General features: G+C 43.7%; 1 protein-coding gene across 5 annotated transcripts in view; it reads right to left on the bottom strand.

The window, feature by feature from the left end:
• PDE7B (phosphodiesterase 7B) overlaps window positions 1-16,776 on the bottom strand; it is a 297,021-nt gene that overhangs the window by 83,948 nt on the left and 196,297 nt on the right. The window lies entirely within an intron of this gene.

Genomic DNA, 16,776 nt, shown 5'->3' with positions numbered 1-16,776 from the left:
AGACAATTACTATCTACCTGTGTGATCTTGGGACATTTACTTCTCTGAGCCTCAGTTGTAAAATGAAGATAAGACCAACTTCAAAGGACCGTTTCTGGAGTATCTAAAATAACATTCCCTGCCTGGCAATAAATGCTGTTTTCACTTCCTTGTAAACGCCTGCGATGCAGGGACCGCATGTACCGAGGTCTCTGCGCCCCTCCAGAGCCGTGTGTGGGCTGTCTGGTTCTTAGTGGGCTCTCAGTGAATGTCCTGTTGACAAGAGTAGATATAGAAACCGATTGACACATATACTATGGAAGCAGAGGAGAGGTAGAAATGCAGCAGACCCAGTCTATAGCTGGAAGAATTGAATGAGGAGAAAGTTTCACTCCAAGAGGAATGGATGCAATCCTATAAACCACGTTTTCCCAGACCTCAGATGACTGGGCTCCAGCCCAGGAGTGAAGAGCAGGGACAGTTTTCCTGCAGCTCACCAGGGCCTGGGCAGGGTCCGCCAGCTCCGACTCTGGCCTTTGACAGTGTTTAAAATGTTCTTCCCAGAGCTGCCTTGAGGGTGCTTGGGGCTATGAAGGGCAAATTGTGAGCCTTAGGTTATTCTCCCCCTTGAATTTCATATGGGGTCTCGTTCAATGCTCTGTCTAGTCTGGTATAGTATTGCCATGTTGATATTAAAGAATGTTACAATTTATGAAAACAAGACATAAAGCAAAGTGGGGGGAGGAAGAAAGAGATGGAAATGTACATTTAAAAATATTTTGGAACTTTCATCTGACATCAAAAAGAGCACGCTGTCAGATTGATCAAGTTACAGGGATGGAGGGTCAAGGGTAAAAGGAAATCATTGGGAGGAGTTGAGCAGCTCTCCCCTTGAACACCTTATACTTATAATGCTTTAGAGGCTTACAACACATGCACAAACATCAGTTTATTTTCCTGTTCCCCTTATTGGAGCCACGTGATAGCTTGGAGAAGAGTTGTCTCCACCAATAGTTCCAGGAAGGGGTCAGGCCCTTTAAAGGTTCTCACTAAGATCTGCTGACCTTCGTTGAGCTGCCTAAGTTTACGGTGTTTTGGGTTGATCGTTAGCAGGACTATTTCTTAACTCTAGGCTTTGGACTTCAGGGACAGAGCTCTCTTCTCAATAGCACTGCTTCCTTACCTTACGGAGAGAGCTGACCTGATTGTAAAATGAAAAATGAGAAACAGAATAGACCTCACATGATAGAAGTTGTACCTTCAGTGTCTGCTGAAGACATAAAGCATGTTCGGATGAAATACACTCAGCACGGCCTACCTATGAATTTGTGTTTTATGAATGACAGCAAGAGGAAGATGCTTGAAAAACTGCACAGATGAGACCAGGTGAATAGAATGGAGTAGTCACTTGGTGGCTGGACAAAACCAGCTGTTGGGCTTGTGGGTTTGCTGACTTCGGGCCTCTCCCAAGAGTTTTGGGCTCACCATTGGGAATTCACTTCTCGCTGGTGTTTCCTTCTGAGTAGCACCAATGAGCGCCTCCTGCCTTTGGAGTTCTGAAGGTGGCATTTCTTAAGAAACTCCCTTACAGTGTGAATACAAGTTTTAAAGCCTCTTGTGGGATCCTTGTGTCCAACCAAGAGCCCAAGGCAGACTGAAAACATCACACGAGACCTTAGCTTCAGGGAAGCTGCAAGGGGCACCCCACATGGCAGCAGGGGTCAAGGAGAAAGCAATGTGTCCTAGAGGCTCGGCGTTTCACGTCTTTGTGTGAACTTGAGCAGACTGATCACTTTGAGGCCAATTTTCTAATACATAAAGTAGCATAATTCTAGCAGTTTGGCCCACCTCATGGGGTGGCTGTGAGGAAATGAGGTAGTCCTTAGGTATTTAATGTTGCAAACACAGCAGGAGTGGCGTCACCCCAGCAGCCAAACCCTGGAGACGGCCCCCACCCTCCGCAGGGAATGATGCTTAGCTGCCTTACATTAGACAGTTACACTGGCTGAGCATTTTACACGTTCTCTGCTATCATCCACTTGACAACCCAGTGGAGTAGATGCAGATGAGGAAAGTGGAGCCAGTGGAAAGTCAATGAGATGGCCAAGTTCACAGAGCTAGTTGGGGCTCCAAAGCCAGTCTCTTAACCACTCTCCAATATTATCAGTGTAAAAAATGGTATAAACAGCTCTGCATTAACTTTTTCTTGCCCAGTACATTCTTTCATTGCCATTTGCCAATCAAATAAACGTAGTCGTCATGATTCCTGGAAGCCCAATGCCCAGGGAAGTCCACCCCTTGATGGATCTGAGACCCCATCAGGTAGAAGTCCAGCAGAAATGAGATACAGGAGTAACAGTAGGAAACAAACAAGGTATTTATTACTTTCAAATAAGAAATGGAAGGTAATTATTTTAAAAATATTCAGCAGAATGGAAAGCATCATTACTTAAACTCTCAAACTGAATTTTTACAGTGTGCCCCACTTTTGGGAAAAAGAGACAAATCTCAAGAAGTGAGGAGACCTAAACAAACAAATGGAGTTAAACAAATCAACAACAAGAGACTCCAAAGCCCTATCTGGGAAGATTCCATTCCAGTGTGTAGATTGTCTACACTTAGGATTACAAACTTAGAAGCTGATAGCTTGTTACTAGAAAGATGGCCTTCAGGGTAGCAGATTACTGTTTGAAAAACAATTAAGTCATGTTAAAAAAGATTATATTTAGCAAGGCGGAACAGTCGTTAGTGGGCTAATAATGCACGGTAGGCATCTTTTCAACAGGAAAAGTTCAATTAAAAACAAGCCAAACATTTCATGTCTTGAGCCTTCTAGTGATTTGAGGCTCTACTGTAGTAACATTACTTGATGCTTTCAGCATGTATTTCTAATATAGAATATTCTCTTCTCCCCACCTGGATGAGCCCCTTCTAATACTGAATTGCTGCAACAGGCTGGCGAGAAGAGAGAAATAACTTAGTAAGAGCAGCACCCAAATGCGCACACGCTCCCGAAGATCAGAACCCGTGGTGTCCTCTGGACGCCTTGTCCCAGCTCAGGCTATCAGCTATTTACCTTAGCTCTTATATCCAAGCTAAACAACGATTTTGACTACGTCTTAAAGCCTTGTTTAATTTAAGCAGTGTTTTTTTTTTGTTGTTGTTTTGTTTTGTTTTTCTGGCAAATGGAAGGTTCCGTGGAAGCAGGATAGGAAGCATGGACAGCTGAGAGTCATGCCCTCGGTCTGTCCTTACTGTGTTCCCAAGTGAAACAAACAGCAGGGGGGTTCTTATTTTGAAAGGGCTGCTTCTCTTTTGCCACTGCAGGCTGGAAACAAAACAGGTCATCCTCAGGTATTTAAGGCTCCAACCCAGGCAGAGAGCTGCAGTCCTCCCAGGAGCCAAGCGCGGGAGACGGCCCCCACCCTCCCCGGGCGGATGCACCTCTTGCCCACTTGGCATCTGGCGCTTTCTCTGGTTAATAAAAGACGCTTGTGGGGCCTCTTATGCAACTGGTGAAGAGCATGAGGGCTCTGACAGCAGACAATGCCCAGTGGCTGGAGCAGGGGCCACATGGCAAGAACCGAAGCTGGTCCCAATGGGCGCATCACAGCCACTTCAGGGTGGGGAAAAGGGGTAGGCACTGAGCAGCCACAGCTGTGTTCTGGGTGCCTCTGAGATGAATGGAGAAGATGATGAAGTTCTCAATAGGAAAATGTTGCAGAGAACAAGGGGTAGAGAGTCATAGCAGGGGCAGGACTCATGAGCAAGGCACACAAGAAGGTAGAGGATCAGAAAGAAAAAATCACCCAGGAGCCCATAGGTGGTGGAAAAGAAGGTGCTCCCATGAAATGGATTCCCTTGAGCGTTCTTGGCACATCACTCATGCATTCATGCCACTGCCACCACTTATTTATCAAATGAAGACAGAGAGAACCCAGAGGAATAAGTCTCAGTCTAAACCTTTAGCCACACTGCACTGCCTCAGGCAGCAGCTTTGTAGATTTCTGATGATGACTGTCGGAGTTTCCAAGGGGAATGATTTCTACTAAGATGTTCATCTAGCCAAGCAAAGGGGAGGAATGTTGTACAACTCAATCATTCCATGGATTTATGGGATGGTATTGACAGCCAGTTTAGCTAAGCCCAGGCAGAGGTTAGGGGTCTGAGTACATAATCCTACATGGGAGCCAAGATGGCCGCTTAGACCCAAATTCACCATCTGGAGGGCAGATCCTCTGGTCTGCCTTCTGGAGTGAGGCTGGGCCTGTTCGGTCGCTAAGGACCCTGTGTGGAGCTGGCTGAGGAGGAAACTTCATGCCCATTGTTCTAATAGCTACGCACTCCTGGGTTGGTGGCTATTGAGGGGGCATTGTAGGAAGGAAAGAGGCAAACCATGAGTTAGTTGTCCCAAAACCACAGTTTTGGAGAAATGAACAAAATGAAGATTCCTTCACATGTAAAAAAGTTTATTCTTCTATTTTCTGAAATCTTGATCTTTATATCAAAACAAGAGAACAGTGATTTCATCAAATTAGAGTCCCCAAACAGGACTGTCCTCCCTTGCAACTTTATTAAAGACTCTGTGACAAATGCGCATTGTGGAACTTGAATGCTGGAAAAGTGATTATGTCACAGTGGTTTCTTTCTTTTCTAAAGTAGGTAAGATAGGTCTTAACTCAGTCTACAGGAGCTATCCATATTTTTCATGTGATGATTTTCCAGAGGGGAAATAAGAGAAAAAGAGATTTCAATCATTGGGGATACCATAGTCTAATAAAAATGATATTGAACAAAAAGCAGTAGGGATGTCTAAGGAAAATTTTAAGAAGCGGTAAAAGGACTTGTGAGAATACAGAGAATGTCTTCCTACAAAGGTAGGGAAAAAGGGGAATGGCCTGAGCAGTCAGGGTTGGGGGCATGTGGTTTGGATTGGTCTTAAGTCCTGAAAACACCAGTGTGAGCTTGAAATCTCTTTATTTCTAGGTTCATACTCTCAAAGCACAGTTTGTTGTATGTTATTAATGCATTGATGTGTACAGTGCTTAGCATGGTGTCTGGCTCATAGAAGGCACTCAAAAAGGAGGTGCTACCCTCCTTATTTCCTAACTGGTCTTCTGCTATTCCTGGATGCCCGCATCTGTCACACCCCAATGACAGTAGCTTTTCTATTGGACTTCCTGAGGAGCTGAGATCAGGACTTCATGTGGAGGAATCCTTTATTCCTGGGAGCTACTCCCTGAGATGTGTGTGTGTGTAGCATCCCCATTACACAGAGGAGCAGAGACCCTATGGGATGAATCGGGCTGAAAACCCTCTGGAGCCCTTGCTCTTTAAACTACAGCTGCACCTGGCCATTGTCTCCATTCTCAAGCCAACCACTAGGTAGGACTACCCATGATAATTTCGTACTTTCATTTGACTATCCGGGCGATGCTCTTCTCCTCTACTGGGCATGCCAGTGTCAGTAAAAATGAGTACAAAAACTATGTCCCGAGGAAAGCCCAGCATTCATCCTGGTGCTTCTTCACAGTAGCATGATTAGCCCAATACAACGGGGTACTGCATGCCAGGGCTCGGGAACCCACGAGGCCCTGGTGGGGCAGGCTAGACCCCAGGGAGAAATGGGCTCCACTATAGAGAAAAGTATCCGGCAGGTCAGTAGGGCCCTCAGGCATCAGGTAAGTTAAGAGGCCAGTTCTGGGCAGGCTCAGAGTAGCCCCTAGACGAATTCAGTTCATTTCAACAAACACTCATGCAAAACATTGTACAAGGTGCTGGACGTCGGTGGGGAGGGGAACTGCAGAGGGAGACAAGCTGTGGTCCAGATGTCCGATGATGGACAATCTAGGGGAGGGTCATGTGAAGTTTCGCTTTGGTACAAACCAGACGGAGTCTAACTTCTAATGACACTGCAGTATTGGGGTTTGGATTTGCTCTTAGAAGCATTGTGAGGCTTTATGACTTACATGGATAAGCAACTTGGAAATTTCTGCCTCTAAAAGGGCTTTCTAGTGACCCTGTAAAGAGTTTCAGCTAGTAGGATTGAAAGAGAAACATTTAATGTTCAACTTTTAAATCAAATATAAATTTTTACCTCTAAAAAGCCTTCACACTTTAGAACTATGATTGAAACCTTGAGTCAGATGCTAACCCAGGTCTCCAGCACGCAAATTTCTGTGAGCACAGGCAAATGGTTTAAGTGAACAATGCTGTTTGCAGAAACCACTTATTGCTAGTAGGAAGAGATGGACTTGGTCTCTAATGAACATGCAGCTTCTGAAACAGAAATGATACAGTAGGAGAGGTGGGGAGGAGAAAAAGCGAGGAAGGCGGCCAAGGGAGGGGAAGGGAAGGAGAAGGAGGAGAGAGAAGGGGTGGCCAAGCAAGAGGACGTGGCGAGGACTGCACGTAGGGGTGAGGGTGAGAGTGGTGTCCATGACAATCCCTGGGTTTCTGGGTTTCTGTCTTGCAGACTGAAGGGTTGGCTGTACCAATCACAGAGAAAGGGAATCTCAAAGGCTTCTTTCATGTCCTTTCTTTGATAAATGATCATTAGGATAAATGGTATTTAAGGTACCCGGTATTTTGTGGCAGGGGATATAAGGTTGGCACAGTAAGGAGTCATGAAAACAGCCTTGGCCTCAAGGAGTTTACAGTCTAGCAGAAGGATGGGACTGAGTAATCCTATGCATAAGCGCAGGGTTGCAAATTTGGTAGATGGACCAAAAGAGAGGTATGTTGTGTTAAAAAGATTATAAGTGGGACTTTGCTTTGTCCAGGTGTTGTGAACCTCTCTTCAAAGGTAATATTTGATCTGACATTTGGAGAATGAAAAGGAGTTAATTTGAGGTGAACTATACCCCAATTTGCATACATAAATGCAGATAGAGGAGGGAGTGCCCAAAGGTCCCAGGGCAGGAGGGTGGCATACCACAAGGCGAAGGGTGATATCACAAAGAGAACAAAGTGGGAGAGGGTGGGGCACGGTGCAAGATGAGGTTGGCGAGGTGACTGGGCAGGCTGAAGAATTTGGCTTAATTCTAGGGGAGTTAGGAAGCCAGGGAATGAGTTTTAGGGGAAGAAGATGTGATCAGATTTGCGAAAGAAAAAAACAACTTGGTGTGCCATATGAAGAGTGGATTGGAGAGGGCAATGGTGGTTGGGAGATCATAGCAATAGTCCAGCAGGGAAGGAAAAATGGTGGTAAGGTCTATGGCAGTGGTGCTGGAAAAAACAGGTGAAAAGGTCTTAGAGATATTTAGTAAGTAAAATTGGCATGATTTTGGGAGGGATTACTTATAAGGGCTGAGGGAGAGGGAAGCATCAAGGAAAATAACTAGATTTCTGGCTTATATAGCTGGATGATTGTGCTAAAGATGGAAAAAAGGCAATTCTAGGAGGACCAGGTTTGCTGGAACAAGTTCACTGCTCAGTCTTAGCTGTGCTGAGTGCAAGTGCTGCTAAGATTAGGTGAGAATGTCAAGTAGGCAGTTGGACAGTTGGATGTAGGGTCTGGGGCCCAGAGGGAGTGACTGGCCTGAAGATATCAATTTGTGGATCAAATGAAGCTCTGGGCATGTATGAAGCAGGCTGCAATGTGAGAACCAGAAGGAAATAGGGCTTATCATCCAGTCTTGAGGAAGTGTAGCAACTCCTGTCTTGCTGGAGGACGGTGAGTCTAAAAGGGAGACAGAGAGAGGCAGACATGGAGGTGAGAGGAACACCAGAAACCTGTTATGTCATGGAAGGGAGCCCTCCACGAGGGAAGGTGTGGCTCCCAGGTACAGTGTGTTGACAGCAAGTGGAAAGACAATTGAAAAAATGTCATTGGATTGAGGTGAGTGACCGGAATGAGAAACAGAAGTGGAGTCCTCTGGCCATCAGATGGAGGAAAGTTGGGAAAGTTTGACTAAGGAGCTGAGGATTAGATGGGTCTTGAATGATGAGTAAAATTTTGAAAAGCAGCATTGGATGTTGGTTTGCAATTGGTCCAACTCTGATCATGGAAGTGGTGGGAAGGAATTTCAAAGAAAAAATCACACTGATCTCGAGAACAAGAGTAATTCCTAAAACTGATATTGAATATAGAATACAATTTGAACATTGTCCTGAGAAAGTGCCTATACATTTTTTCCCCCAAAAATATAGTGATGACTTGTCAACCACCTTCTATTCTTGAGTATATTTTGAGAAAAAAAAAGTTGAATGGAAATCATTGCCAGGAAAAGTATTTGTTGGGAAGAAAAGGGTGGGCACATTGATGACGGTAAATACAATAAATAAGATAGGATAAATGCCAACCAAGTTCCAATACCACTGAATAATTTCTTGTTTTTTGAACACTGAATAATTTGAGACGCATTTTTTCTGCCTTGTTTGTTTTCATGTGCTTCTGAACTTCCTGGTTCTGGCCGGGAACAAGGACAAACCTGCCAAAATACTGCAAGGGAAGATGTTGCTGCTCCTGGGCAGGAAATAGTCCGAGTCCCACGAGATGGCCCGTGCTTAGGAGACGTCCACAGCGTCTGCTGTCCTGAGAAGAGCCGCCAGGACTCTCTCCCCGCCGGAGCTGCTCAGGGGCCAGAGGGGGAGAGGGCCTGCTCCCCGCGGGGCTGCGGGGCCGCCAGGACACCCAGGAGACTCTTAGGCTCCACTGGTTGTTGGTTTTCTGTTTGTTCTTCAGAAGGAAACAGATGCAACAACTAGACTCAGCATCCAAACGGTTGGATGGATTATGTGATATCCATATTACAGAATATTATGTTGCTCTTAAACACTGTTAGTAATATTCCTATAGGAATGGCATATTTATCGAGCATTTACATTATGCAGGTAATGTTTGAAGTGCTTTTTTTGAACTGAGTTATTTAATGCTCACAACGGCTGCCTTGGATAAGCCTAGTATCATTGTCATTTCCCAGTGAAGTCCCTGAGAGACGAGCTCTCAGTGACCATTTCCACGACGACATGATTCGTGAGTGTTGAAGCCAGGCTAGAAACCAAGGTGACTGGCCCCGCAGCCTGTGCCCTTGGATAATGTGTTAAAATCCCAGTTCCAATAGGTATTGGCTAGAAATGAGAGCTGTGACATATTGGTAAGGGAGGATGGGTATTGCATAGCATTTTAAAACTACATCATTAAGTGAAGACATCAATAGCATAAGAAGTTATATTCTACCGGTGTGACCTTGGGCAGTCTTAACCATTCTGAGCTTCATTCAAACTTCTTTTTCATTAAATAGAGACAATAATATCTGCCCTGGAGATCTCACAGAAGGTGGGAATCAAATGAAGTGCCATGAATAAAAGTGCTTTGTAAGTCCCTTTGTAAGAAGGTTTCATTATTAATACAATACTTATTGAAATGGCTATATAAATATTAAATACAATATATTATATAAATTCTATATTATTTATACTTTATGTATTACATAAATAATGGTTTTGCTATAAATCTAGGTCAAAGTGTGTTCACATATGCTTCTTTTATGTGCAGTTAAGCACGTGAACTCAAGGGTACTGTGGTCAAATGTGGTTGGGAGCACACATTTGGGAGTTAGCTTTGGCTAAATGCAGGATTTCCAAGATGCTGTAGTCTGTTCACGTGTACAGTGAGTATCCAATGAGGTGAGATCATGTGGCAGCTCCCAAACACATTTGTTATTGAAACATGCTTTTCAAGGATCTTCTGAGGCGCCTGTTTGGGGAAAACGAATAGCGTATATATTGCTCTGTACAGAGCTTGTGTGTGCATGTATGTGTATGCGTGTGTGCAAGTGTGTACGTGTGTGTGTGGTTGGTTCTCATTGCCTGTGTTGTTACTTCTGCAGAGCCTCAGGGCACTGACAGCAAAGACTGAACCTCTGCTCTGATACAGGCTTAGACTCCTGCCAGGCTCTGGCCACAGCACTTTCCTCAACCGAGCAATGCATAACACTGTCTTATGCGTGATGCTGTTTAAAGAGACCTTATTTGATGGGCAGTGTTGATTCATTATCATGGAACGCACAGGCAGAACCCTGTACCCCCAGCCTGAACGAGGCTCATTCAGCACGCGTGTTTTCTGCTGAGGCACGTCGCAGCCTTCGTGTGCTTAGGGACACGAGACGGCACCTCAGCCTTATGCTGGCCGCCATAAAAGCAAAATCGCAGACAAAGAGCACAAAACTGCACCACTGTGGCACGGCTGGGCCGCGGAAAGGACGCATGTTTACAGGCAGCAGGCAGAGGCACTGCCTGACCACACCTGGGCAGCCACGTGTTGGGAGAGCAGCATTTTCCTGCGAATGATGGCGCAGGCACCACCAGTGCTGGTTTTTAGTGAGCACGCGAATTTGCCAATGCAAAGCCCATGAATGATGGAGACTGACTCTCTCTCTAAATGTAAAGACTTTGATCCCTGCCATGGTTCTGGAAGGAGCTTCGTGGTCTCCTAGCTCCACTGCCCTGGGCCCCCTCAGCCCCTGCCTCCCCATCACTCTCTGGCCATGCCTCTGCTTCTAATTTCTTTTCTGGGTTGCAGTTGGATTTTCTTATCCATTTATTCCACAATCTTTCTTCCTGGCCCTATTCCAGGAATGCAGCAGCGCACAACACAGAGCAAACTGCCTGCCCTCCAGGGGCTCACACCCTAGCAGAGAGGACAGACAAAATGAGCAGATCCCGTGGTGTGGGGAAGTGTGTGAGTGTCAGGGGCACTGTGAGTGGGGAAGGGGGAGGGAGTGTGGGGAGGGGGGCTGGGGATGCAGCGGAAATAGGCAGGGGGTCTAGGAAGACCTCACCAGGGCATTAGAGAAGGAAGTGGGTGGGGGGCGTGAGAACATGGGGGAGAAGATTTCAGGAGAAGGGACCAACAAGCCCAAGACGGGAAGAGCCTGCCTGGCTCGTTCTGGAAACAGCAAGGAGGCCGGTGTGGGAGCAGAGAGAGTGGGGGGCAGGAGGAGGGACATGAGGGCAGAGAGATAAGGAGGAGGGGGGCGGTGGGGAATGGCAGACAGCTTAGGGAGTCTGTGTGGAATGGAAGATGTGGGAGGGACCTGAAAGATGTTTCTAAAGGCTGGAGCATGCTGCTCTGCTGGGGATGGAGTGCTGGCGAGTGTTTTGCATTAAATATATTTCAAAGGGATGTGTTATCTTCCCCTAGAACCCAGGTCTCATCCTGCATGCTGCCTCCCAGTTATGGCAAGTCTAGCCAATTTCCAAGGCCCCTTCCTGCTGCCCTCTTCTCTCACTGCCCCCGAGTAGGTTTCATCTCTCTGCAGGGTAGGAGACCTCTTGGGGGTGTCCGTGAGCAGCGCATTTCTAGAACAGGGTGCTGAGACACAAGGAACATTGTCTGGGCCTCACGTGGCCGTGTGTCTGCTCTACTCCATTCACAGGATTTTACAATCACCCACCATTTTATAAGTATACAATATAAATACAGGTGTTTATCTGTAAAATTAGTTAAACAGGACATTGCAGGTACATACCTGGAAGATAGGCCTTGAAGGGGAATGGAATAAGGACTACTTAGGGAGAAGATGAAATATCAAATTCAAGAGACATGGTCTAGTGCACAAACAGTCCCTGACACTCGCCCTCTTGTGACTGGGTCTTAAGAACTCATGCTAGGATGACTTGGGCCATATGCCAATTGCCTAATCAGAGCCCCACTGTGCTGGCACCCAGGCCTCATGCAGAGCGCCTCGTCTACACATCACTCAGACCCTGGTAACTGAACCAAAGTAGAGATTCTGTGCCACAGAGATCATTTGATGCATTCTTTTTCCTCTTTTTTTTTTTTTTTTGTATGCTGTATGGTGGGGTCACATTTCATTCTTTTCCCATGTGAGTATCGCCTTATGGCAGCACCATTTGTTGAATTTGTTTGTTTTTGCTGGTTTCTTTGTTTGTTTTTTAGGGGAAGTGCAGGGGCCAGGAACCAAACCCAGGTCTCCCACATGGCAGCCGAGAATTCTGCCACTGAACTACCCTCGCACCCCCTTCATTTTTTTTTTTATGTAACTGAAACTGCTATTTCGACCTCTTTGAAAACCCTTGCATTTTTCTAGTTTTCTGAAAACTAGAAAATTAGGAGTTTAGCTAATGCATCTGCAAACAGCTGGGATTGCAACCCACTAGATCCAGAAGTTTCACAAAATGGCCCTCAGCTTTTAAAAAACTTTTCTAATTTAGGCTTCCATTCCAACCCGCTCCACTGACCCTCAGAAAAAAAGCAAATTTTATCTTTTGTGGTTTCTACTTTGAAGTCATTGGAGGAAAAATAAAAAGGTCACTGAGTTATCACTGTCTCCTCTTAATTTTCTGCGCTTAACATTTTGCCACTTTCCTTGGCATTGCTGGTCCATCCCCATCCTTGTTCTCACTTCAGTATTTGCTTTAAAGAGCCTTTTGATAAACCCTTTGATTTTTGCTGTTTCTTGACTCTCTTTCTTACTGGTTTGTGTCACACATCGTGATTGTCTTTGGTTAGATGAACATTCTTCGGTCTTCTATGCATGTTATTTATATACACATATGAATGAACTCATCAGAGAACTTTGGGCGCACTTGCTTTGGTTTTTTTAGGTAAACCTCTTTTCTCTTGCTTACTGATATATTTTGTGATCTCAGTGTAATGCCATTTCTATATATTTTTAAGCTCCACAACTCCACAGTGAAAGAAATGTCTTAGCCAACATCTGGGGGAAAAAATGTCCAAATAGCTTGAATGAATATACATCATAACAAATTTGTCTTTTAGAGTCTCTGTCCTTATTAAGCCTTCCAGCCTTCTTGAATCTGTTTTGATGGCATCATATATCACTCTCATTTTTAGAAATATTTTTTCTTAAAGTCTAACAATGTCCTGTGAATTGCACCATACCACTTCCTTCCTTGTGATAATTAAACCCAGAGAAGTGGTTCTTCATGTCCAAGCCCAATTGCTTGATTGCAATCTCTCTGAATTTGAGAATCGAAACTGAAAACATCATCCAAATATACTACAATAGTATTTGGAACTGATAAGCAAATAACAATGTTTATTGATAAGCAATTATAAGTCCATTAACTCACATATTATTTCATTAAGGATTATTTTGAAGGTGAGCAATAAAATAATTTTATGAATTTTATGCTACCAGGTCACATTGGAGGACAGTTTTTTTTTTGTGATAATAATTGCTTAGTTTTTCATATCTGATATGCTGCTGCTGCTGGTCTTACTCCTGTTTGTTAATCAAAACCAGTGGATGGGTTTATTTGCAGTATATCATTTCTTTCACATTGCACACCAACTTGGTTCTCTTTATTACTTATTAGTTCAAAGGCTCATCTTCCATCATCTGTATCTCTCTAGGGCTTCTTGGCTTTTTCACTCTGTATCACACTTAGAAAATAGCATTTGATTTCATGTTGGGGTAAGTGTACCTAGGGTCGCTCGCTTACCTTCAGGTATACAAAGCCTGTCTGGCCACCTGGGGAACTGAAGGGAGCCAATATCTCAGCACATGGGGAGACCCATTTACACTATGCTAGTTGGGAAACTCTGACCTACACAATGGCGACAATACTACCTTGGAGACAACCAGTAAACACAGTTTATCCTATTTTTGACTTATTAGAATATAAGCTTCTTGAGAGAATCAATCAATCTTTAGAGACTCTTTCTCCTCACTGGCAGGGGTTCAGGGGGGTGGGCTTGGGTCATGGAAACCTGTACTCAGAACAAAAAGAATGCTCTTAATTTCTCTGACATGGTGGTGACTGGAAAAGATAAGCTATTACTTTCTCTCCTTCAACCTTCTCATCATAGGATTCAGCAGTTGCTCACTAGGAACCAAGACATTTTCTTCAATTTTCCTTCCACTGTAGTTTTAAACTGGTCAAGAGTTTCCCTCTTCAGCCCGAGGTGAAGAGGAAAAGGAAATTCAACTAACATCTACTCTGTTCTACGACCATCTATTGTCAACTGTTTTCAGATAGGTATTGTGATTTAACTGGTGTGCAGTGAGGCTGGGTACTGGTGTTTATGCAGTTTCCCCAGTGCCTTCAAGGAGATGTTGAGAACCACTGAGTTATAGCCCACATTCTCCCAGTCATCCAGCCAAATGAAGATGAGATGGAAAGACAAATGCAAATAGGAACAAAAAAGCAAATGTTTGTAACATGCACCATCATTGGGCAGTTATGACTTCTGTCTTGTTTGAATTTGGGCACTTCGGCCAGGTGAATGGATCATCACCATGATGGTGAGTTAGGAAAAGCTTTGCAGAACGTATTGGCTGGAAAATAAAAAGGCATAAATAAGGAATAAGAATGAACTTCTCACAGAATGGGCCAAAGAAGGGTGAGAGCAGCAAATGGGAAATAGGTCATGGTTCATCTGGAGGAAGGGAATTTAGGGTATGAAGGAAGGGGAGACAGGGAGGTTAGCGTGCCTGTGGGGAAAGATAAAGAGTCTTTAGTCCTAGGATGAGAAGTAATACTGAGTAAATGGCAGAACACTTGCCTATGGCCCAGTTCAGACTCAGAAGGATGGCTGGCACATTTTTTTCTTGGATTGGCCAAATCAGAGTTGAAGAAGGACTTTATCAACATATTTTTATATTGAGAGTAAAAGCAAAACTACAAAAATAATAAAATTTACTACTGTGAAAAATATTTACCATGAATTTACTGACAGGATTAAGAGTGTGATAAAATACTGCTGCATTTCTCATTATGTTCTATAGGGAAGTCCCACAATTCAGGTTCCCAAAAGAAAAAAACAGGTAATGATACAAAGCTTAACTTCATTAAAATAATATCTGTGAAGCCATCTCATGTCCCTACCACCTCTTCAATTAAAAGCACAGGTTCTACAAATTCCTAAATGAGGACCTTTAGGTGGGTAGTAAATGTTTAACAGTAAGCGATTCCCAACTTTACAGAAGATTACTTTCTGGGCCTTTTCTAGAACTTTCAGCATGGCTCCTTTCCCTGAACACTGATGTTCCATACTGGTTCAGCCTTTCACATCACATGAGAAGAGATAGGTTCCCTACCCGATGGAAAGAGCAAAGGGATATTTTAGGTGGATATTTCCCAATGGTACAAAATGGTACTATTCCACGCGGGATCTCTGATGGAACAAAATAAACAGTCACTTCTGGGTCATTCCAGGTCAACATTAATATAGAAGCCTGGGTTAGTTGAACAATCACATTTAGTGTATTGCTGCATCTCAGCAATCATGAGCAATAACTGTATGTCACGAAGATAGTCAAGCTGGAAAGATGGATGACTCCGTGGTTGGGCAAAATATTTGTAGTTTCTACGAAATAGCTGAAAATGCCTTTTCTGGGTGCTTGGTGCAGTAAATAAGGAACGGATAAAAAGACACACACAAAGAAGTAAAGTTAGGCCCCAAGAGTAAGGATTATGCCTAAATGTGACAAATAAATGTCATAAATAAAAAATATTCAATAAATTTTGAGTTATTTTATTTTCCCCAAGTGTATTTTTTTTCCATTTGGGAATATGCCCTATATAAAAATGCATAAAATGTTCACTTTGGCAAACTCATTTCCATTCATTTCTTGTTTTTTGGTATTTGGAAAATCTGTAATGGTGTCAATATAACATTTTGATTATGTTTTTCAACTTCCCCATTCATTTACTTGGCTTTATGCAAAAATAATATTCAAAAGATGGCCCCAAAGAAAATATGTTGGGTACCAGGGTCATCAAGTGAACAATTGCATCTTTCTCTGAGAAGGGAGCTGAGGAAATGGACCAAATTGCAGGAGGTAGAAACACTTGTTTGTAGTCGTTTCTTTTCTCCATTTTTTAATAGCATGAAACCATTTATTTATTGACTGCTTGAAATAAATTCAAATGGTAGAACTTTGTAAATGCTCTAGTCTCTGGTAAGAACTATCTGGTGCCAATCTGTTTTGTTATTTATGAGAGAGCCTCAGAGAGCTTGAATGCCTACTATTTTTATCCATGCGTTTGTGCTTTGGGGGGGGGGCTGAAACTCTTTTGTCCAGAGAAGAAGCTGGACAAGAATTCAAAAGCTCACAATTCTCCTAAGACTAAGTTGGGACCCATCGAGCCCCACATTTAAGTGGGCTTTGGATGTGGTGGGAAATGAGGAGCCTATGTACTCTGAAGAGTTGTACTTGTATTTCACTGTTCCTGGGTGAACAAGAGTATTTCGCATCTCCCGCTGTTTTGGGGCTGGGTAGGCAAGGAGTACAGGCTGGGGGTGAGGGACCTGAGAAGAAAGTCCACCCCTGGAATGTTTATCGCTCCTTGACTTTTGATTTTTTTCAGAATTTCCCTCCAATTTTAATTATCCTCCCTTCTTAAAATCCAATTTTGAAATCTAATTCATATACCACACAATCCACCCATTTAAAGCGTACAATTTAAAGGTTTTTATATATTCACAGATACATGCAATCCTCACCACATTTAATTTTAGAATATTTTCATCAGTTCAAAAAGAAACCATCTTAAGCTATCACTTCTCTCCCTCAACTCTCCAATCCCTAGGCAACCACTAATCTACATTAGAGCTCTACAAATTTCCTAATTCTGGACATTTCATATAAATAGAATTGTATAATCTACAGTCTTCTATTCACTTGGCCTTTAATTCCATTTTGCCTTATGACATTCACGGTCATGCCTTACGCTGGGCTTTGAAAACATTGACTGTGTCCTTGCCTTTTCTCCCGAGTCAGGAGAAAACACACAGGGCCTGTGTGCTTCATCTCCAGAACGAGGTGCCCAGCATACTGGCCACATAGAGCATGCCCTCAT

This window comes from Tamandua tetradactyla, chromosome 25 (assembly GCF_023851605.1).
Source record: "Tamandua tetradactyla isolate mTamTet1 chromosome 25, mTamTet1.pri, whole genome shotgun sequence".
NCBI classification, from domain to species: domain Eukaryota; kingdom Metazoa; phylum Chordata; class Mammalia; order Pilosa; family Myrmecophagidae; genus Tamandua; species Tamandua tetradactyla.
The sequence above is the reverse complement of the archived record's forward strand: the minus strand, read 5'-3'. Positions and strand labels throughout refer to the sequence as shown.